The following is a 24,495-nucleotide window of genomic DNA, read 5'->3' as shown; positions in this document are numbered from 1 at the left end:
TCCTTCATTTTTTCCTCTTTCTTCTGCCTACGGGTGACTTTACACTCCCTCTTCTTTATTTCCTCCATTCTTTCTTCTTTCTTCTGCCTATGGGTGACTTTACACTGAGTGACAAGCCAAGTGGTTTCCTGTACACCTCGAAGCCACTTACTACGCTGGGTGGTAAACATATAACCAAATTATGGCGCCAAGTGGTTTAGTGGGTAATTAAGGCGCTCCAGTCGGATTGAGCCTGTTTGGGTTTATATGCAAGGGGTGGTTGGGGTTTATTGCTCACGTAATGCCACTCAGGGTTGAGTAAGGCTGTCATTTTCATCTTGATTGTCAGGTCCAACTTGCCTAGCCCCGGGCCCCTATGCTCCACATGGGGCAACATAGGATAGGATGACGGAGGGTTTATTATTGTTATTATTATTATTATTATTATTATTATTATTATTATTATTGAAACTTCCAAATTTCCTACGATAAATTTTATTATTCTGGTCAGTATTATTATCATTCTTACTCCTATTAACACTGCGTTATTTCAGAGGTTATTTGGCCTAAGTCTTCAAACTTGGTCAGGTAGTCGGGCAGCTGTACGCTAATTGTGGCCAAATATGGTGGCAGTTCAGCAGCCGGATCGCGGATATTATCTGGAACACATAAAAGTGGGTCAGCCATGCTGTCTCATGAACCGCTTAAGCTAGAACGATTCAATTTTACTACAATATGGTCTTCGGGCGGACACAGTGAAGAAATGATTATAGTTCCAACCGGCTGATTGTTTACTGAGAACACTTGGGTTTTAAAATTAGGATTTTTCCAAACATTCTGGATGTCACCTAATTTTCCATGAACGATTAAAGCTACAGCCACTAAACTTGGAGGACTTACAGACTGTGAAGACCTAACACGACATGCAAAAGACCAGTGATCTTGACCTCTAGGTCTCTTTATAGCTCGGCTTCTAGTAGGCAACGGCTGTGGAAAGTTTTTCGTTATCAGAAATGTCATTTGTAATTTTTATGATGTTGTTGGGTGAGTGTAGCCTATACACTGTATATACACTGTATATGGCTAGTGAGGGAGTGATCGCCCTCTACCTACACAGATCAAAATCCCTCGGGAGCAGGGGGGTGGTTGCTTTCTCAGGCAGAGGAACTCCTTGAGAGTGAAATGGCTGGGAAGCATGCCGGCACGTGACTGGCTACAGCATAGCTGGGTCTTTCGGGTGTGGGCAATCAGGCAAGTTAGCTGCCTACTGCGACTGCAACACAATGGCTAGGTGTTCAGGAAGTTAGCCAAAGAAACCTTGATGGACTCTGAAAGAACAATAATGGCCCCCAGTCCCGTGCAGCCCTTAAATGGGCAGGGGGTGCTAAGAATCTCACGGTTGCCTCAATTACAATCTAATTCCTTTGTCAATGCAAAAAATACAATTAAAATTGGTAACTGGAATGTGAGAACGCTAAATCATGACGGTAAAATCGATGAGTTAGTGAAGGTTTTTCAAAATTACGGACTTGATATTTGTGCTCTGACAGAAACTAGATTAACTGGAGTCGATAAGTTGGATTTGGAGGATGGTATACGTTTATTGATATCTGGTCGACAGGACGGAATGCATTATCAGGGAGTAGGATTGTTGCTGGGTTGTAAAGCAAATAAGGCTTTATGTGAGTGGGATCCTATAGATGAGCGATTGTTATACGCACGGTTTAAATCAAATCATGGCAACATCAGTCTGTTTGTGTGTTATGCACCTACTAATGATGCACTCGATGAAAGGAAAGACACATTTTATGAAAAGTTGCAAGAAGGAGTAGGAAGGGTACCTAGACATGATGTTTTGATCTGAGTTGGAGACTTTAATGCAGTAATGGGCTGTTCAAATGAGGGATTTGAGGCATGTATGGGTAAGATGGGAGTTGGTAGTAGGATGAGTGAAAACGGAGTGAGGTTTGGAAGCTTCTGTCTAGCAAATGACTTAGTCATCGGGGGCACACTCTTTCAGCATTGCAATATACACAAGACAACTTGGGTGTCGCCGTGTGGAAAATATAAAAATCAGATTGATCACATCGCTATCAGTAGGAGGCATAGAAGTTTTCTGCTAGATGTTCATGTTAAACGGGGAGCAGATATTGGTAGTGACCATCAACTCAGCATTGCAAAAATAAGGTTTAAACTTAAAAATCAGAAGAAGGAAAAATCTGGTGTTGGTAGATACGATATTGTTAAGCTTAGAAGGGAAGGAGAAGAAAAGGAGGAATTCAGATTAGAATGCAGAAATAGGTTTTTGGTGTTGGAAACGTTGGAAGAGGGGGAGAGAAGTGTAGATGAGATATGGGAGGATGTGAACAAAGTTTTGCATGAGACTGCTGAATGTACGATTGGAAGGAGACATAGATTCAGGAGAAAGAAATGGATATCAGAGGAAACGTGGGATATGATAAAAAAGAGAGGTGAGGCTAAATTGAGGAGTGAGATGCAATGCGTTGATGAACGAGAGATTGAATTAGCAAGAGCTGCGTACTGGAGTTTGAATTCAGAAGTAAGAAGGTTAGCTAGGAGAGATAAAAGAAGATGTGTGGATGAAAAGGTTGCAGAGACTGAAATCTTAATAAACAAAAATGATGGACAGAGTCAAAGAATAGCATATGAATCGATTAGAGAACTGAGTGGTAATGCAGGTAAACGCAAGGAAATACCAATTAGAGACAGGGAAGGAAATTTATTGACCAAAGATGGAGATATTAAAAATAGATGGAAAGAGCATTTTGAGACAGTTCTTAATAGACCAATACCACCAGAAGAGGATATACCGTCTGCTCAGGAAGATTTAAATATAGAAACAGGAGAGTTGAGGCTTGCAGAAGTGCGAAAAGCAGTAAAACAGTTAAAGAATAATAAGGCACCAGGGGAGGATGGTTTATTTCCGGAAATGTTTAAAGTGGAAGGGGATAGATTAATAATGATCTTGACCAAGCTATTCAATAAGATATGGGTGACGGGGTTACTACCATCAGTTTGGAAGAATGGTGTAATTGTTAAAGTTCCGAAGAAGGGAGACCTGAGTGAATGTGGTAATTGGAGGGGAATCTCTTTGTCACCGATAGCTTTGAAAGTTTTCAGTAGAGTGTTGTTAAATAGGTCGGAGCCGGTGGTTGAGGGTATTCTGAGGGATGAACAGGCTGGTTTTAGAAAGGGACGTGGTTGCAATGATCAGATCTTTATAGTTAGGCATTTGATGCAGCAAGTTAATGAAATGAGAGTACCGTTAAGTCTTTGTTTTGTTGATTTTGAAAAGGCTTTTGATAGTGTTTTGAGAGAGTCTATGGGGAAGATCATGAGACATTATGGAATACCAGAGGAGTTTGTGAGGGTCATTATGAACATGCATGAGGACACATTTTGTAAAGTGATGGTTGATGGTTGTCTGAGTGATTCGTTTGAAGTCAAGTCCGGAGTAATTCAAGGTGGTGTTCTATCGCCTTTACTATTTATATTGGTCATTGATTACATTATGAAACGTGTTGGAACAGAAACCGGTGCAGGTATACTTTGGGGAGAGAACAGGAAACTTTTGGATTTAGATTATGCAGATGATATAGTTTTGATTTGTGATGGGCCAGAAGAGATGCAGAGAGTGTTGGACTGTTTGGTGAGTGAAGGTCGCAAGGTGGGTTTGGTTATTAATTGTGGAAAAACTGAAATAATCAATATGAATATGGAAAATGCGCAGGAATGTGTAATTGGAGGTATGGTTGTAAAGCAAGTTGATAGGTTTAAATATTTAGGTACTTATTTAGCCAAGGATGGTTCTTTGAACTTTGAATTCGAGGAAAGGTTAAAGAAGGCTAATCAGGCAATGGGAATGCTTAAAAATATTTGGAATAATAACAATTTCTCTGTGCATACAAAAATCAAACTTTATAAGGTAATGGTTAGGAGTATCTTAATTTATGGACACGAGTCTTGGTACAGCACAGTGACTATGGAAAATAAATTCTTGGTGTTTGAAAATAAAGCACTTAGAAGAATATTAGGAGTTAAGTGGTGGGAAAGGATACCAAATAGTAGAATTAGAGAAATAACGGGAGTGCAGCCGATCGATGAATATGTTAGATTCTCACGATGGAAGTGGCTAGGACATGTGTATAGGAGACAGGGAATAGTACGAGGTACACCAGGGTGGGTGGCACCTGGTAGGAGAGGTAGAGGAAGGCCAAAAGAGACGTGGGTGAGGACAATGAGACGGGAAGCTGGAGATGAGTGTTGGGGAGATCTTGAGGAGTTAGCACAAGATAGGATGTGGTAGTGTGAGTTCATCGAGGCCCTATGCATCCCCGAGGGTGCCACAGGAAATGATTGATTGATTGATTGATTGTACTTATTATAATTATTGATTTCTACCTATTACCATACGCGGAGATCCTTGTATCCTTTATTATATTATTATTGTTGTTATCGCTATTATTATTATTATTATTATTATTATTATTATTATTGTTATTATCATCATCATCATCATTATCATCATCATCATCATCGTCATTATTATTATTATTTTTCCATAAAGGAAAGACCAAAACATGAAAGAGCCATTTCTTGGTTCTAGAGGTTTTGTCTGGCCCTGGACCAGGTGTGTAGGCCATACATTTTAATGGCAGTTTGGCCAATGGACCAGGTGTGTAGGCCATACATTTTAATGGCAGTTTGGCCAACGGTTTTTAAGTTACTACAAAAAACGCAAGTTATACTGTACCTGTCTAGAACTTCACCTAGATAGCATTTTTGTGCAGAAAAAAAAATATTTTACGTGATACCATATCGAATCTACCACAAAACAAGTCAAATTTGAACTCTGACCTCATTTTGGCGGGCAACGAGTGAATTTCGTTATTGTATTCTCACAGGTGATCTGTAACTCTGACAGGTACAGTACAGACTTCTATCTGTTGATGTCCACCTATCACCATAGGGGAATATCTTTGTTTCCCTCATTACTGATACCTATTACCATTGGTGGAGAATTTTATATCAGTCACTGTTATTATTATTATTATTATTATTATTATTATTATTATTATTATTCAGTTTTCATCATACTTACTGAGGCTGTACAGCACCATGACCTTATTCCAGTGACCCATTTCCAGTGACCTTGACCCACGCTTCCATTTCACAGGATCAAAAATGTCAAAAAATAAAAAAAAATTTAACCCCAGTTTAATACAAAGCTATTCTAGATACATGAACATGGAAGAAAAATTTGTGATAAAATTATTTTTCAATCCGTTTTTATAGACAAAATTTGAAGGTTGTTCGTACGTGACATTACGATAGTTGGGACTGCCCACTTTCCAACACTTTTCAATTGCTCTTCTATACAGGACAACCCAAATATCAAATGAAGCACTTCTTGACCCTAGAATTGTTGTCTGGTCCTGAACCAGGCCCACAGTATATACTTTTTGGTGGGAGTTTGAACAATGGTTTTTGAGTTATTACAAAAAAATTAAGTTCAGCATCACTGTTAGTGACTGAGATCAGTAACTGTCTGTAACAGTTACAGTCTTCTGTAATAATAATAATAATAATAATAATAATAATAATAATAAAATTATAATTATAGTTATTATTATTATTATTATTTTTATTATTAATATAGTTATTATTATTATTATTATTATTATTATTATTATTAATATAGTTATTATTATTATTATTATTATTATTATATTATTACTAGCAGGGGTACATGGCATTGCCGGGCTAAAAGGTGAACACTCTAATCCTGTTTGTTCTAGTTCAAAATTTCTTTCTCCTGCAGAAAGACCATGCATCTCCTGTGCTTTTGAAAGGGATTATAAGAGGTCCAGGAACTTTCTATTTCAGCTCTCGCTGACTAACGCACAGCAATTGTGTGCACTTGTTTACCATTACCGGTGACCTCACATGACCTCCGACCGGTGACCTCAAATGACCTAGGAGGCCAACCTCACATAGCAAGTGTCCGAGATGGAGGTCATGTGAGTCTCCATGCCAAAATGGGCTGAAGGGGTACTCGATGTTGTCCAGGCAAAACTAAGGCAAACACCCTACCGGTGACTTCATATGACCCAGATCTGAATTTTGACCCCCTGAACACCATCCTTGGGACACCCTGACTCAGAATATGTATGGGTCTAGGGGTCTCTGGCCCTTGGTTGGGGCGTGATTGAAGGACACACAAACAATCAAACAATGCGACTCTTTTATATATATAGATTGTTATGATGATGATGATGATTATTATTTCATCCTTTTTCATCTCCGATATTTATCATACATATTGTAGATGTACATCCCCATGACCTTATTACGCTGACCCAGTTTCAGTGACCTTGACTTACTTTTCAAGGCCACAGGTCAAAAACGTCCAGAAATTATGAATATTCAACTTCCGTTTACTCCAAAGCTACTATAGATGCATGAACATGGAAGGAAATTCCGTGATTAAATTATTTTCCAAACATTATTTGGAGAAAAAAATCGGAAGGTCGCTCATATGTGACATACGACATTTCAGACACCCCAATTTTCAACTGATCTTCCATACAGGAAAGACCATTGCATAAATGAGGCACTTCTTGGCCTTAAATATTTTGTCTGGTCCTGGATCAGGTCTGCATAATTTTTGGTGCGAGTTTGACTAGCTGATATTTAATTACAGAAAACGAGTTTCTGTTATCTTCACCTAATTTTCAAGGTCACAAGTCCTAAAATTTCCAAAACTCACGAACTTTCAACCTTAATTTTACTCCAAAACAATTACAAATGCATAACAATGTAAGGATATCTTGTGATAAAATAATTTTTCAAACATTTGTAAGGGGAAAGTTTGAAGGTCATTCTTGCGTGACATAATATTTTTGGGCCGCCGGAATTCTCAATTGCTCTTGCATTCCGGAAAAAAAAACAGACTTGAAAGAAGCACTTCTTGACCCTCGAGGATTATTTTTCTGGTCCTAGACCAAGTCTGTTTACCTTTCGGTGGTAGCTTAACCAACGGTTTTTGAGATATTTCATAAAGCGTAAGTAGTGCTGGTCAACAATATTCTCATAGGTGCAGATCAGTAAATGTCTCGGACAGGTAGTTTTTTAGTTGATATTGATGTTTATACTAATATAAATAATATTATTTGTTTATTTTAGTAATTTTATCATACTCTATATCCTGCTAGTGTCCATGTTGACATGTCTCGTTTGTGATAATTCAAAGCAGTTCCATTAAATGTAAAGAGTATGTATTTGTTAGTTCACCCATGGCCTGTATATAGTGTTTACTTCTAAACATTGCTTAAAAACAGGCACATAAGGCTTTATGTAATTTTTACTCTGCTTAGAGGGATCTAATATACTTTACATGGGTCATCCTCTGCTAACTTCTAACCCCGTCCTCAGCTGCTACTGAAAAGGAACGCAGGTGCACCAACTGATAATGAGGCTCTGAGAATCATTTCAATCACTTCATCTAGTGTTTCAAAATGGTGGGTTTGAAAAGTAACATTTTTTTTTTCTTTGACGGATGTACCTGTTTTTCTGCCTACCGGTATCTATCTATATTCAGATGCTTCAATCTCATAAGGAATCGCCATGAACAAATCACCTCCATATCGCCCTGTCTCCAGCCATCATTTTACCCTTCCCCCAACTCACCCTGCCCCTCTCTCATATGCCTCTCCACTCCATTATCTATCTCATCCTCTGTCTTCTCCTCCCTCTCCCCCTCTCCACTCCACTCACATAGACTCTCCTCGTTAGTCCCTCACTCTCCTTTCCACGTGGCCAAACCCTCGATCACATCCACATCAACACCACAACGCTCCCTCACTTCTTCATTTGTCAGTCTGTCTTTCCACAAATAACTCATTCTTGACTTGTGTACTCCCAGCAAGGTCCAAGCTTCGCATCCATTCATTAGAGGTGGTATCACAATACTGTCATGCAGCGACTTTTTTTTTTACTTCCATGCTCACATCCCTATTTTTTTTACTAGAAGCCAAAAATTTTCTTTTTAGAAGTAGGAATGGCAAAAGTGTGCAGATAGGAGATGAAAAGAGCACAGAAATAAAAGAGAATTCAGGATGGAAGGAGATTTTGAGACCTATAGCCATTAGTATATTTCACACTTTAGCCACAAACTTGTAGCTGGTGGAATGTAGTAATGGGTATAGGACTCCAAATCTCCTCCCATCCTGAATTTTCTCTTGTTTCTGTGCTTTTTTCATCTTCTATCTGTGCACTTTTGCCATTCCTACTTCATAACAATCATTTTAGATTTTTTTTTTTATAATTTATGATATTTTGTGGAAGTATAATTTTCTATAAAGCAAGTGTTAGATTTGGACTGTTACATGCATAGGATACTGGAAGACTAAAAGGAGGGTGCCATCCGGTGAAAATAAGTGTTTTCGAAGTTCTTTAGCTGTACGAGATCTGTAGCTAACAAACATTGTGCAAAATGGCGTACTTATGGGGGACCCCGATGAGGTTTACGGGCCGTAACTCGTGAAACGTGGCCTGAATGCTTTTCTAAACATGATAAGGAACATCTACGCTTGACAAGCAGCATACTGGTGTATAGTACGCTCGCGTACGCCATTTTGTTTTGGAGTTTTGACTGCTGAAGAGGAAAGAAAGAAAAAGAACAAGATCAATACTTTTGAGGTTCGATTTTGCGACTCCTACGAAGGTTAGCAAGACTATGTGACTAGTTTTGCACTTGAATAGCGAAAGTCTTTTAGTTCATAAGCTTAGAACTGGGCTTTTGGACCGATTTCGAACGAAAGCTCCTATACCCCATGTACAGGACGCCATTTTGAACCTGTGCCATTCGTACTTACGGAGTGGCTATTGCACTCCGTAATGACTGCTTTCAAAGAATAAACAACCTTTCTTTCGTGTTGTACCTGTTCAAACATTTCGTCCTCTAAACTTCCATCCTTACTCATCACACTGCCCCAGTAATTAAATGAACTCGCATTTTCCATTTCCTGACCATCTAGCCTCACTGTGCATTCTGTGACTTCATTTCTATGAAGACCACAACTTCCCTACATTCACTTTTAGATTCCGTTTCCTACACACTTTCCCAGACTCATTCACCAGGCCTTGCATTTCCCGTTCGTCTTCATTTGACAATACACTATCGTCTACAAACAACTGAATAAGAAGCTTCCAAATGCTGCCCTCCCTCATTAAGGACGCTCCAACATCCAGTGCCCTACCTTGTATCCCTTTTATAACTCCATCCATATACAGATTGAATAAATATGGCGACATGATACACCCTTGTTTCAATCCAACATTCAGACAAAAAATCTCTCAGTTCACCAACCACACGCTCTGCAGCGTTGGCGTCCTCATACATACTTTTCACGGCATTCAGCAGCTTCCCATTTTCTCCACATATTCTTAATATTTTCCACATTCCTCGTCTATTTTCTTGGTCAAATGCTTTCTCCAAGTCCATCAAGGGCTCATTCAGCCACTTTCCTTTCTCTAGAAACTTTTCCAATAAACACCTTAGGATGAATATCTGCTCTACACAACGTTTTCCATACCTAAAATCTCTATGTTCTTCTCCAACTAATTCCTCTGTTACTTCGAAAACTCTGTCGGTAATACTACCAATGCCGCAGAGAGAGAGAGAGAAACTGAAGGGAGATACTACCGATGGACAAACACACAAACATAAAATATATCTTAAATGAAAAGTATTGGGGTACGTCCGTCCTGCCAGCCCTGCCAGTCTTCATGCACGTGACCTTCATCACTGAGAAGACCCAAGAGCAGGAGCAGGAGATTGCGATGATGACGATGGGAGAGGATGAAGGTAACAATGAGAAGCCAGTAAGAATACTATGCAGAAGAAGAAGAAAAAGTATGAGAAGAGGAGGAAGAGGGGACGAGAAAAGAAGGGAAGGGAGAAGATACTTCCACTCCTAGCAAAATCCGCCTCCCATCCATCCCTCCATGTTTGCCACGCACCGTCTGCTACCATTGTCTCTGCGTAATTGCCTCCAATTCCAGGAATCGAGCCGCCTGTTCCTCTGCCTGTCTGTAGTCCACCTGTCTCCCAGCCTCTGTTTCTATATTTCCGTAACTGCTTTTTCGAGTTGACAAATGAATCACTTAGTCGGGATCAAATTTTCGCCCAGTATTTCACCTGATCTGATTCTCAATTTCTCATCTTTACTAACATTCTTAAGCCGACACATTAGCAGGGAAAATGTGAAGCATAATCACTGGAATTAAAGACACACAGACAGACGGAGAAACATACCAACATACTAAATTGTCCCCACATACTGAAAAGTATTTTTTTCTTAGCTTCAGCCTACGTCAGACTGTACTGTATTACCTTTGATCATCACTCGTTTTGAGGAGCTTAACTCAGTGAATACAGTGACGTCCTGCACTGATTAATTCTTGTTACCTCCAAAAATTTTAACTCGTCTTATGATAGCCTTCTTGTAGCAAAGGTGTTAATGATTTTTATATAAACTCTCCAATCAGAAGTCTCTCCCAAGCTGTAGAAATACATGTATATTAGATTCTAGCAGCTGCAAACCACAATAGACGTAATCATTAGGGTTCAATGATTACGTCTATCGTGGTTTGCAGTGTCACCGAACCTCCACGGGCATAGATAAGGCCAGAATCCCATGTTACCCAGCACGACTTGGACCCATTTCCTGTGAACTTAGTCAAGGGGGCCAATTCAGAATAATGCTTCCAGAATGACTTTTGCTATCATGTTTGGGTTGAAGCTGACAACATATTTTTTTAGTTAGAAGGGAACCATTGAAGCTGTTGTAAGGTGGTTGTCATGTTGAAGTTTTTTTCTGATGAATTTTGGAAGCCCTTAAATATTTAAATACTCAGGTCATGCTACTTGTTCAAATGGTCGAATTTAACATTATCCATGTGCTTAGTTTTCATTTTGTAATTTTTGTTAAATTCTGTGTTAAAGGACATGAATAAAAGATCAATAAGGACAGTTATTTTAAATTTTATTGCAATATTTTTGTAATAATCACGGTGAAAGATACATTTGAGGCAACTTTTTTAGGGGCATTTTCGACATAAAAAATTGTTTACTTGGTTTTATTCTCAGTATACATTAACTTACACAATGCAAAACATGCATCACACCAAAAGAGAAAACATAGTTCGAAGTCATAACTTTGAAAATGTGAACATTCAGAACACTGTCATGTTAAACAGGTTGAAACAACACAAATGGATATAATGTGAGAACAATCAATACTTATGTGGCTAATTATACCTGAACATTATCTTACCAGTAAGGGAAGCACTCTATGTAATCAATAAATAAGAAGCACCTCTGCTGTCTATAGTATAGCCAAAACTGAAGACAAAAATAATAACATATAATACATTATCTGTGCACATTTAGCACAACGGCTCTGTGAGTTTCACATCAAACTTTGGGGCACTAATCCTGATCATCCATCCCTTTCCCTTCACGATGTTTTCAAATGTGTTCTTTCCAAACACACCACTTTCCTCAAGAATGACCCTTAACCCAGAATGAACAAGATGTTGGCCAGTGACCTCTGAAAAGTTCATCTGCACAGGAAAGTCACCCAAGACAAAAACCATATTCTCACACTCTTTTTGGAGGTGCCACTGAAGCATCCTTGCTTTGCAGCTGAGCTACTCATCAAATTTATGACTGTGAACCTTTGGCCCAATTTCGTAGTCATTTTGTGGCAGTTTTGTAACACTGTCCAAACTGTGTCAAAGTCGTGTGCTGAAGAATTTATGATGGGCATCATTCCAGCTACTATTTTTGGACGATATGATTTTGACATAATGTGGCTGAAGCCACTCCAAGATGGAAAACTTGTTCTGGGTTCTGTAGTCTGCACAGAATCCAGGCAAGATCCTGGTTCTTTGACTGTGTAGTAAGTTGTGTGTCCGCATCATAGAGTTCTGGTGTGACTAGCCCAAGAAAATTTGGATGGGGCTTTTGGGACTCCATTTTAACATCATTGTTCTCTAGCATCCCTGGTGGAATGAGACTGACTTTAATCTGCCTGATTTCAGCTTTATTTTAGGGATTTCTTCTTGAGGCTCACTTCGTCTAAAAGCTGCAGTGTGGTAGGCATTAAAGGTTCCTTTCCCATCAAGGATCTCCTCATTTATGTCTATATTGTCATTTGCATACATGACGTGTACAGGGAGCCTTGCCTTGACGAAGCTCAGTGGAATAAATACTTCAAAGTATCGCTTTAGAACCTCATTCGCTATAGTAGTATCTGTCCTTAACACTGACTTATAGCTTATGCTGTGCCCTGCAGCATTTAGTGTCTGCACTACCGGTATGTCCTTTGAGCGTGTAGGTTGGTGTACTGCAGATCCAAAATTAATGTGATTTGGTGTTGGTTTCTGTCAACCAGATGCTAAGAAATGAATGTCTTGAGCAATGCTGAGTACCTTTTTGTTCAGGGTTTGTTCATCCTCATTTTCTTGGTCACCATAACTGTCACCAATTTAAAGAAGTCGTAACAGCAAGTACAAACTCTCAGGTACAACTTCTGCATGGTGCTGGTCTATCTCACCGATGTCATCATGTCTTGGGGACTCCCTGATGTCTGCTTTGATCTTTAACCCTTAAACGGTGGGCTACTTTCCGATTTCACATTGTAGGCATTATATAGGCACTAGTATATACTGTATCTCATAACACAATGTGCAGGATGTAGTGTCTGCTAGAGACATACACAGCATCTCACTAGCAATGTCAGTCCACATAATGTACTGTATATATGTGAGGGAATTGTTGTATGAACTATCTGCAGGAGCTGGCAAGACCTAAAAATTGTCTTACTTCATCCACATTCGTTGGTTCAGGGAAATTCCTTACTGCTTATATTTTGCCCTCAGAGGTGCGGATCCCCTCTCATCTAGTCTGTGGCCTAAGAATTTACTTTCCTTAAAGCAAAATTTACATTTAGACAGCTAAATTTTTAAACCAGCGCTGGGTAATTTGTGTAGGAGCTGGTCGAATTTCTCTAGATGTTTATCTATTTTGTGTGTGTTGCAATTATGATGTAATCGAAGAAAGAAATGGCATAATCATTTGATATGAATCAAACATCAGCATAGGTGATATTGTCTACGGCATCATTCACACCAGAGACAATAAACTGTCACCGAAATTTGAGGGCCCATAGAGAGTAATTAAGAGAAAAGCCAGTAAGGTAGTGATTAATTCACTATTGAGTGACGAAGAAAAAGATATTCATATTGATCACTTAATAAAGATCTCAAGAAATATAGCTTGCAACTACAAAACACTGGACATGACCGAAAAGACTAGTACAAACGGTGAAAATAAGCCGGAGGCATTTAACACACATCGCATACCAAACAAACAAACATAGGTGCAACCAATACAGCTCTCACCATAACAAGGTATTTACAGCTGATGCCTTAGCACGTCTTCGTAGTGAGCCACAGGATGATGATCCATAGGTTATAGTAGCTGTTGCAAGATCGTGACCATCCCTGACACTCAGTTGGAACCTTGACGAGCTGCAGAAGCAACAAGATGCACATCCCATTTGGGAACTGTTTCGCAGAGAAGCCCCACAGACTCTCAGATTGGCTGTCCCACTTGAACTGTTTTGTCTCTGTCAGAATGGCTGCATTACCAAAAAGAGACAAAAGCTTATAACGATAATTACTTACTACAGGTGGTTTTACTTTAACAGTGTTTGCCAGCTGCATTACATCTGGCCATTAAACTGCCACTGTAAAGACATGGTGGGACCAAGGGCACTACTGCGCATACCAAGAGATTTGCATATTGACCAACTATGGTCATGGATATTACCACTCTGTGTTGGTACTGCAAACAGTGCATTACCTCCAAGAGGTCGGGGGCCCATTTATGGGGCATCCGGATATGCCGGTGCCACTGTATCGGAGCCCTGTTATAGGATCGCTGAATATGTCTGAGACAGAACCCAAGTATGTCCTCATGGTAATGCATACACTGACCAAATTTCTTATTCCTAAGCCATTAAAAACTAAAACGGCGGAGAAAGTAGCTCGCGTATTCCGTGACAAGGTTGTATGCCTTTGTGGAACTCTACAACAACTTGTCACTGACCAATGAGCATAATTCGTGAATGCCACACTATGTGGAGTTGCAGACATACTCCAAATGGGGCACATTACAACTACTCCTTACCAGCCTTCTGCGGTTGGGTTGGTGGGATGGGTGAAAGGAACCGTGATTCAGATCTTAAGTACAGTGAGCAAAAGCAATGGAAGTCATTGGCACCGAATGATATATTTGGCTTGCATGGCCAATAACTTGTGATTCAGTAGGTCAAATAAGGACTCTCCATATTTCCTTTTGTACCTGTGAAGCCCACTGGTGCCATATGAGATAATAAATGTATCACAGCCTCACTATCATGTGGGTGATGCTAAGAACATGCTAGCAGCCATGATAGCTAAAGTTTTATGGAGATGCCAGTTGTACTTGGATTGAGCTATTACTGAGAATGAAAATTACGGAAGTAGGAAGGCTGCTCTCAAACCTCTCCATCTGTTTTTGATTCACCTTTCAGGAAATCATGCAGTACAGTTCCCACTACAGATCGATAGAAACGAAGTGTCATCAGCCTTTTCATGCCGTTGGGAATACTGGTCAAGTTTGCAAAGGCTGAGTGGAGCAGTACCTTGAGGCCACTTGCCTTCATAAGCACTCCAATACAGCCCAATAACGACATTAGTGTGTGCATCATATCTGGTCTTAGAATTTTCCTGTTCCATCTATTTTAGTCACTCCATTTTACTACAGTAGGCAAGCCACAATATAAAGCTTCAGCTCAAAGGTGAGAAATGTGCATTTCATTCCAAAGCTTTTCATAGCCTTATCCATGTAGACCAAGCCATGCAGCATTGTATCGAAGTGGGACGGAGATGCGTCCCACTGTGAGCCAAATACAAACATGGTCCTCTGTGTTTCAGCAGCAGCATCTATCCTGTCCTCACAAGCATTATGTGCTTACCAATCAACTGCTTCTGGATCAGTATGTAACTGTGAGTACCAGGCAGCATTCCTCCCCTTTGCCCTTACTAAACTGATTGCAAGATGTTCCTCATCAGATGGTGACAGGGCCTTGCCTGGAAGAATTGGTGGGCCTAGTTTAGGTGGGCCCTTGTAGTGCTCACATTGTTGATATTGGTCTGTTAGATGAAGATATGAACCCTCAGACTTCTATAGCTGAGAGATCGTGAGCTGCATCAATCCAGCATTTCCTGGCATCATGATGTCTGTTGGATGCTGTGTGAACTTTGTAACCATAGCATGAGTGCTCTTTTGCCCATTGGGAGTGCAAATCAAAAGAGCAAAGTTATCTCTCCAGCCAAAGATAGGCCCACGCTCAGCTGTGAGGCCCAGTTTCTCATAGTATATATCAACATTCTCTGAGATATACGATGCTGCTGATTTCCTGAATTTCAAGACTTCACGGTATGTGGTTATTAAACTGTGTTCATTCAGGGTCTTTATCAGCTCAGAACTGCCATGTTTGTGATGTAGTTTCACAGCAAGACCTAAGGGGGTCTGGTTTTTTGTTCTGTTGATGTTCTGTTGGGATACATTTTCCTAGTGTAAGAGATGGCCTTGCGACCTTTTCATCTGAGACTAAGACGGAGACGAGTCTTTGGTAAGTCTCACTTGTGTCCTTGACAGTCTTGAGGAAGCACAAATAAGTCATAGTCGCGAGGTTGAGGAATGCTTCTTACTTTAGCCTTGATCCTCCTTACTAACGCGTCCACAGCATCAGCTTCATTATACCTTGAAGGTTTCACAAATCTCAAAAAATTTGATTAAAGCTTCCCAAATCCAATGACAGTATCACACTCTTACACGTTAATAACAAAAATACCCCCACCGAGAAAATTGCACAAGTGGACTAACATCTGCTTCCTTGACGGTTGACCAGACCATTCAACATATAAATGTTGTAATTCAACTTGAATGTTGGCACCCCTTCTCCTCTCTCTTTCATTTCAGAATGCTTTACTGGATCCCAGCGATCTAGATATTCTGGATCTTTCTGGAGACATTTTTTGACGTATATCAGGCAAAATCTACTGAGTGCAAAAGTCGACTTTACGTGAGATTTCAAGACTATCAGACTCAGATGTCTATGGCGTCTTTCTCTTGTTCTTACTAACAAATTTTTGATTCCTAGATCCTGATGTACTGGTAGAGTAATGTGACTTATGACAGCGAATTGTTGCCGTTTCACTGTGTGGCTTCAATAACTTCTCCAATTCAAAGTAAAAGGAATCATCTTTCTCCCTGCTCCCAGAGATGATAGTATGTACTCCAGGAAGCTTGCAATTACACCAAAATCCTTTGCCATGACAGGGATCTTGAATTTGGCTCTCTATTGTATTTTGTTTTTCTCTTGGAGGGAACTGTTACTGCGGGCTCATGGCCTTTGGTTCCTTCTTCCTCGCAAAAAAAAAAAAAATCACCATGATGAAGCTGAAAGTAGTCAGATAATCAATTCATTATTCATGAGATGACATTAATTAAACCACTATGATTTTATTATACGCATTATGCATAGTAGAAACATAGATACAAGGTTTAAAACATGTTCAATGAATTCTCTGGGGTCGAAAACATGGATACAGACACCAAGATGATATCTGTAAGTGTATTTATATGGAAGAAGTGAGACATTAAATATGATGGAATTACCAACATGTACATGATAGCATCCCTGTGACTCTGAGTCTCCAGACCCCAGTGATCATAGTTCCATAAAAATACTTCGGTGGAAACAACATGTATGGGTATCACTACAGGGGGTATAGGGCCGGCAACAAGATTAAGTTGCGTGTGGCGATTCTTATAATTCTGACTGGCAGGGCCACTCATAGAGGTGCCACAACATCTTGTAAGACATGACTGTACTGAAGAGGTTAACACTGGACAACCAACAAATCTCACTACCGACAGCAGACGAGCATATATAAAGGTCTAACAGGCTACAGCAGACGTAGGAAAAATATATAAATAACTCTTACAAAATTGGAGTGGTTCCATTATAAATTAAAGCATACCTCTTCAGCTCTATAAAAATAAGACAACAAGGAAATCTCCTATGATTAGAGTAGACCGCAAAAAGCCATCGTTCAAAGCAATAAATCACAGCAAAAATTCCTTTTTATCGTAACAGAACAAACGATGCTCATATACAACAGCACATCATAAAAAAGTCAACATTCGTCAGACCAAAAAGGCCATAAAAATAGCCCTGATGCATAAAAGCAAACCACATTAAATACATACTTCATGATAACAGAGCATTAACACTTTCAGGCTCGTATGACTTACTATCACATAAATAAGATCGTCTGATATTACCTGGGAGACAATACAGTACTAAAATTGTTCTGACAAAGAATGGGTTAAGAGTGAAAACACAAGTTATCTCTCGTATAACGAAAACAGTTGAACATTATCGACTGTTTAGCGAAAATAGAGTACTAAAGTTTTCCCGACAAGGATAGATTAATCAAAACGCTAATAAAAGACAATAATCTATTTTTAAAAAATGAAACGCTAAGAACTCGGGCCTCGAGCTGTTAATACAAGGCGTCGCTCAGTGTGCCTCTGCCAAGCCTTGCGTACTGACTTGCAACACATCCCCAATGACAGGGTACATTGTGGGTTGAAATGAGACTAAAGATAAACTAAGTCTACCCCATATAACACCCATGACCTTGCTGACCTAATCAGTTCATTGTCCCCTCATGCTGTATCACTGACAAAAATTTGGTCTAAATCTGTTGAGGAGTTCAGGAGATATCGCGCGAACACGGACAGGACTTTGAACTTTGACCCCTTAACCTTGCTTACATAATCAGTTCCTCGTCCCTTCATACAGTATCAGTGACAAAAGTTTGGTCAAAATCCGTCACGGGGTTCAGAAGATACCGCACCCACTCCCATAGGACTTTGGCCTTTGGCTCCTTGACCTTGCTGACCTAATCAGTTCATTGTCCCCTCAGCATGTATCACTAACAAAAGTGTGATCAAATTCTGTCAACGAGGTTTAGGAGATATCATGCCCACAAGGATGAATTAAATCGACCCTATATGACTGTGACCTTTCACCCCTTGACCTGGTGAACCTAATCAAGCCATCCCCTCATACTGCATCACTAACAAAAGTTTGGTGAAAATCTTTCTTGGGTTCACGCGACATTGCGTCCACAAGAATGTCAAGGGAGAATCTCAAGGCCCCATGGACCTGCACGGATGCATGCACGGACAGACCAGACACTTAATGTCTCCTCCACCATATGTGGGAAGAGACATAATAACATTCTTAGCAGCAGACTACAAGTAAAGACTTCATGAATAGTCGCAGATCATAAATAATCTTTTAATAAAAGAAGGCTAAAACAAGAAGCCATCTCATGATGGGATCTCACCACCAGCATAGCTGCAAAGTGTTTCCTCTGCACATAATTTGTACCTCCATTTCTGATTTGACGCAAATTCAGGATGTAAAACAAACATAAACAAACCCAGCCAGCCAACCTCACAACTGAAAACATTACCACTCCGCTTGCTTGGCAACGAGGGTGGTAAGCAAGCGGAGTGGTAATGTTTTCAGTTGTGAGGTTGGCTGGCTGGCTTTGTTTGTGTCTGGATAAACACGATATCTCACGAATGGCTTGAGCTATCAACATGAAACTTTCAGGGTATGAAGATGTGGCCAAAATCTTGGACGAGTTCCAAAATGGTCACTCAGGGTCATGGTTAAGGTCACCAGAGATCAACTAGTTTACCTTTGGCAGCCAATATGGTGACCTTGATGTGCCCATTTTCTAACTATTCCAAGATTTTGGCCATATCTTCATACTACTGAGAATTTTATGTTGATAGCTCAATGCGTTCATGAGATATCTTGTTTATCCACACAAACAAAACCAGCCAGCCAACCTCACAACTGAAAACATTACCACTCCGCTCGCGTCACAACGTGGGTGGAAATAATGGTTCCTTTGCTTAACAGCATACCATTAAAAATTATAACACAGGACCATTATTAACTCTTTAGTCCGGTGGCGAATTCGTTTTACTCTTCTGTTCTAGGTGCTTTAAAACGATTCTGTTTAGGTTATGAGAGATTTTGTGTACCGAAGGTAATAGATACAGGTTTTTTCAACTCCGTCAGTAACAGAAAGAGAATAAAATGAATGAAAAAATCGTGTGAAAGGAGCAGAAATAATATGTCGTTACAGCAAAGGAGTTAAGCCCTCATGCATAAAAGAAAAGTATAAAATTCCCTCTCCTCTGCCTCAAACTTGCGATGGTATACCATGGTAGGCAGATCAGGTTAACAGGTGCCCATCTATTACTGCCAGTCGACATGTACTACCGACTAATGCGTTACAGGATTCCCATAAGATATTCGCGATCGGGGTAAACATCAAGGACGCTTCCTCTAGTAATGGGTACTGTTGCAAAAATAAGTAAATAAATATATAAATAAATAAAAATAATAAAATAAATAATAAGTAAATAAACTAGAAGCCATCTCACAATCAGATTTCACCACCCGAGTAGCCAGAAAGCTTTTCCTCGACACATAATTTTGCACCTCTATTTCTGATTTGACACAAATTCAGGATGTCAAACAAACAAACAAGCCAGCAGACCACACAACTGAAAACATTACCATTCCTCTCGCTTCGCAACGTGGGTGGTAAGCAAGCAGAATGGTAATGTTTTCAGCGTGAGGTTGGCTGTTTGGCTTTGTTTGTGTATGAGTAAACAAGATATTTCATGAACGGCTTAAACTATCGGCATAAAACACCCAGGTTACCACAACGTGGCCAAAATCTTGGACAGGTTCGAAAATGGGCACTCGGGGTCAAGATCACGGTCGCCAGAGGTCAACTAGTTTACCTTTTACGGCCATTTCGGTGACCCTGTCCTTGACCCCGAGTGTCCGTTTTTGAACTCGTCCAAGATTTTGGCCATGCCTTGATACCTTGAAACTTTCATGTTGATAGTTCAAGGCATTCATATCTTGTTTACCCACACACAAAAAACAGCCAGCCATCCTCACAACTGAAAACATTACAATCCCCTCGCTTCACTGTGCAGGTTGCAATAATAATTATATGATTTTGTTTGTGGTAGGTGGGGGTGCCCACCATCCACTTAGTGTGGTGGTACTCAGTTTTTAGGGTAGCTGTAACTCAGCGGCAAGCCACATGTTGTCCTGTAAACCAGGAAAGCATTTACAATGCTGGGTGGTAACCTTATAACCAACCAATACATGTTCCCTACGTGATAACAAGTGGGTTGGCGAAGGGTTAGTGCCCCTCCCCGGAAAACAACTAACTATAAATAAGAGCACGAAGCCTCAGACCAATACTGACCAAAAGGTGACGACTAAGGACTAAACGAAGGACATGATATGGATGGCGACATGTAATGTAATGGGTGCCAATGGTGAGGTGAAATAGAGAGAGATTGTCCAGGTGCTTGGTGGTGTGAAAGTGGATGCATGTGGATTAACTGAAACTAAATGAGGAGGTGAGAGTGTGAGAGAATGGGAGTATGGATGAGGTATATGGGAGTGAGTAGTGGAGAATTATAGTGCAAAAGAAGGAGTGTGTATTGTGGTGCGTAACAGATGAAAGGAAAATATAAGAGGGTATGGATCAGTTGGCTCAAGGATTGTGTGGTAAGATTGAAAGTTGGACTACAAATGTGGTCGATTGTGTGCACGTATGTGCCAACGCAAGATCGTGAAGCAGAGTGAGAGAATAGTTCTGGACAAATGTGGAAGCATGCATGGAAAAGTTTGAAAGGAATGAGGGAGTGTTTTTGATTGGTGATATGAATGGTAAAGTGAGGAATGTGAAGGTGGATGGAGTACTTGGTGAGAGTTGTGTGCCTGCTGAGATAGACGAGAATGGCAGTGCTTTAGTGAACATTTGTGCCTGGAGGCACTCTTCAGGCACAAAATGATCCATAGATATACATGGAGAGTGTTAAAGAAGGGCGAGTGGTGAACTGAATGAACAGAAGGCAATGATTGATTATGTGTGTGTGGATGAAAGGATGCGAAGGTGTGTAATGGATGCAAGAGCCTATAGAGGTTGGAGGAGTGGACTTTCTGACCACCATTTGGTGACAATGAGAATCAAGGACCAGGTGAAATGGAGAAATAGAAGATGGGAAGGACGGGACGAAGTAGTATATGCAAGGAGAGTGGAAAGGTCACAAGACGATGAGAAAAAGGCAGAATATAAGACAGAAGTGGGGGAGCGATTGGGTAAATATGGACTGGAGGAGATGGGGGACATGGAAGGTGTGTGCAAGATATTCACAGAAGAAATATGTGCAGCATGGGAGGTGGTGTGTGGGGTGAAAAGAAGACGAAAGAGGGTGCAAGGAACAGCATAGTGGAATGAAGAGGTAAGACAGGCTGTGGCACAAGAGCAGAAAGCATATAGTGAGTGGATGAGAAACAGGGGCATGGAATATGTTAAGGGACGGAAGAAAGAGTTATATGTAGAGCGGAAGAGAGAGGTGAAAAGAGTAGTAAGAGAGAGTAAGAAGAGTGTAGATGAGAAATTTGGAAGGAATTTGAGTGTAAAGTGAAGGGAATCTAAGAAAATGTTCTGGAAAGAGGTAGAGCTAGACAGGGTGGCAATGAAGTTAGTCGGGGAGTGAAAGATATAAATGGCAGAGTACTAGTGGAAAAAGGACAAAAAGTGATCAGATGGAGAGAGAACACTTTAAAGACTTGTTGAAGATAAAGAATGAACGTAATGCGAGTATAAGTGGCTGGGGAATGGCTGGGAGAAGGAGGGATGTGAGAATAGAGGAAGAAATCAGTAGGATGGAAGTTCTGGAAGCAATGAAGAAAGTCAAAATGGGGAAAGCCCCTGGAATTGATGGGGTGTGTGGTGAAATGCTGATGTATGGGGGAGAAATACTAGTAGAATGGATGTGGAAGATGGGCAGATTGGCCTGAGAGGAAGGTAGAGTCCCAGAAGATTGGAAGCCAGGTATAATTATTCCCTTGTACAAAAGGAAATAGGGAAAAAGAAATGTGTGGTAATCACAGGGGCCTTTGTCTTCTTAGTGTAATAGGAAGAATATATGGTAGGATACTTATTGACAGAGTTAAGGAAATAACTGAGGAATAAGTTGGAGAAGAACAGGGAGGTTTAAGGAAGGGAAGAGGTTGTGTAGATTAGATATTCATTCTTTGATCCTTAGTGGATAAGTTTCTAAAGAAGAGAAAGAAGTTGTATGCAGCCTTCATGGATTTGGAGAAAGCATATGACAAGGTGGATAGACAAGGATTGTGGAAAGTATTAAGAATATATGGAGTTGATGGGAAGTTGTTGAATGCTGTGAAGAGTATATATGAGTGTGCTGAGGCTGCAGTGCGTGTGGACAGTGAACTAAGTGAATTCTTCTACTTGAAAGTTGGATTAAACAGGGATGTGTCATGTCTCCATGGTTGTTCAGTCTGTATATGGATGGGGTTATAAATGAGATATAAGGTAGGGCAATGGATGTTGGAGCGACCCTAACGAGAGAGGGCAGTGTTTGGCAACTTCCTGTACTGTTGTTTGCAGATGATACTGTGTTGGTAGGTGAAGACGAAGAGGAGCTGCAAGGCTTGGTGGATGAGTTTGGGAGAATGTGTAAGAAACAGAATCTAAAGGTGAATGTAGAGAAAAGTTATGGTCTTCGAAAGAAGTGAAGTCAGTGAATGTACAGTGAGATTGGATGATGAAGAAATGGAAAATGTGAGTACGTTTAAGTACTTGGATAGTGCAATGAGTAAGGTTGGAAGTTTGGAGGATGAAGTGCTTGAAAGGGTACAACAAGGAAGAAAGATTGCTGGTTTCTTGAAAGCAATGTTAAGAAACAGGGAAGTGAGCATGGAAGTGAAGAAGTTACTGCTTGACAGTATTGTGATACCAGCTCTAACGTATGGTAGTGAAGCTTGGAGCTTGTTGGAGGGACAGAAGTCAACAGTGAGAGCAATGGAAAACAGTTATTTGAGAGGAGTCTGTGGAGTCACATGGACAAACTGACAAATAAGGATGTGAAGGAGCATTGTGGTGTGGATGTGGATGTGATAGAAAGCGTTAGGAGAAACACACTGTGGTGATTTGGCCATGTGGAGAGGATGGAGAGTGAGAGACTGACGAGGAGAGTGTATGTGAGTGAGGTGGAGCGAGGGAGAGGGAGGGGGAGGCCAAGGATGAGATGGAGGGATGGAGTGGAGAGGTATATGAGAGAGGGGGATGTGAGCTGGGAGCAGGACAATGAAATGGAGGGGGACGGGGCGACATGGAGGCTATTTGTTTGTGGTCATCTCTTACGGGATTAAAGCGTCTGGCAATAGACAGATAGACAGTAGAGAAAAGGGAGGCGGAGGTAAGAGTAATGTCACAGAAAATTTTGTGCTAGAGACTCGTGGTAGTTTAGCGTGTGGGGGCCGTAGTTAGCTTGTGTGTGTGTGTGTGTGTGTGTGTGTGTGTGTGTGTGTGTGTGTGTGTGTGTGTGTGTGTGTGTGTGTGTGTGTGTGTGTGTGTGTGTGTGTGTGTGTGTGTGTGTGTGTGTGTGTGTGTGTGTGTGTGTGTGTGTGTGTGTGTGTGTGTGTGTGTGTGTGTGTGTGTGTGTGTGTGTGTGTGTGTGTGTGTGTGTGTGTGTGTGTGTGTGTGTGTGTGTGTGTGTGTGTGTGTGTGTGTGTGTGTGTGTGTGTGTGTGTGTGTGTGTGTGTGTGTGTGTGTGTGTGTGTGTGTGTGTGTGTGTGTGTGTGTGTGTGTGTGTGTGTGTGTGTGTGTGTGTGTGTGTGTGTGTGTGTGTGTGTGTGTGTGTGTGTGTGTGTGTGTGTGTGTGTGTGTGTGTGTGTGTGTGTGTGTGTGTGTGTGTGTGTGTGTGTGTGTGTGTGTGTGTGTGTGTGTGTGTGTGTGTGTGTGTGTGTGTGTGTGTGTGTGTGTGTGTGTGTGTGTGTGTGTGTGTGTGTGTGTGTGTGTGTGTGTGTGTGTGTGTGTGTGTGTGTGTGTGTGTGTGTGTGTGTGTGTGTGTGTGTGTGTGTGTGTGTGTGTGTGTGTGTGTGTGTGTGTGTGTGTGTGTGTGTGTGTGTGTGTGTGTGTGTGTGTGTGTGTGTGTGTGTGTGTGTGTGTGTGTGTGTGTGTGTGTGTGTGTGTGTGTGTGTGTGTGTGTGTGTGTGTGTGTGTGTGTGTGTGTGTGTGTGTGTGTGTGTGTGTGTGTGTGTGTGTGTGTGTGTGTGTGTGTGTGTGTGTGTGTGTGTGTGTGTGTGTGTGTGTGTGTGTTTACATACACGCATACACATCAACGAATACGCACAACCATATTGTAGAATCAAATTCAGC

This window comes from Coenobita brevimanus, chromosome 13 (genome assembly GCF_032717465.1).
Source record: "Coenobita brevimanus isolate Jiangsu-jjx chromosome 13, ASM3271746v2, whole genome shotgun sequence".
Taxonomy (NCBI): Eukaryota; Metazoa; Arthropoda; class Malacostraca; order Decapoda; family Coenobitidae; genus Coenobita; species Coenobita brevimanus.
The sequence above is the reverse complement of the archived record's forward strand: the minus strand, read 5'-3'. Positions refer to the sequence as shown.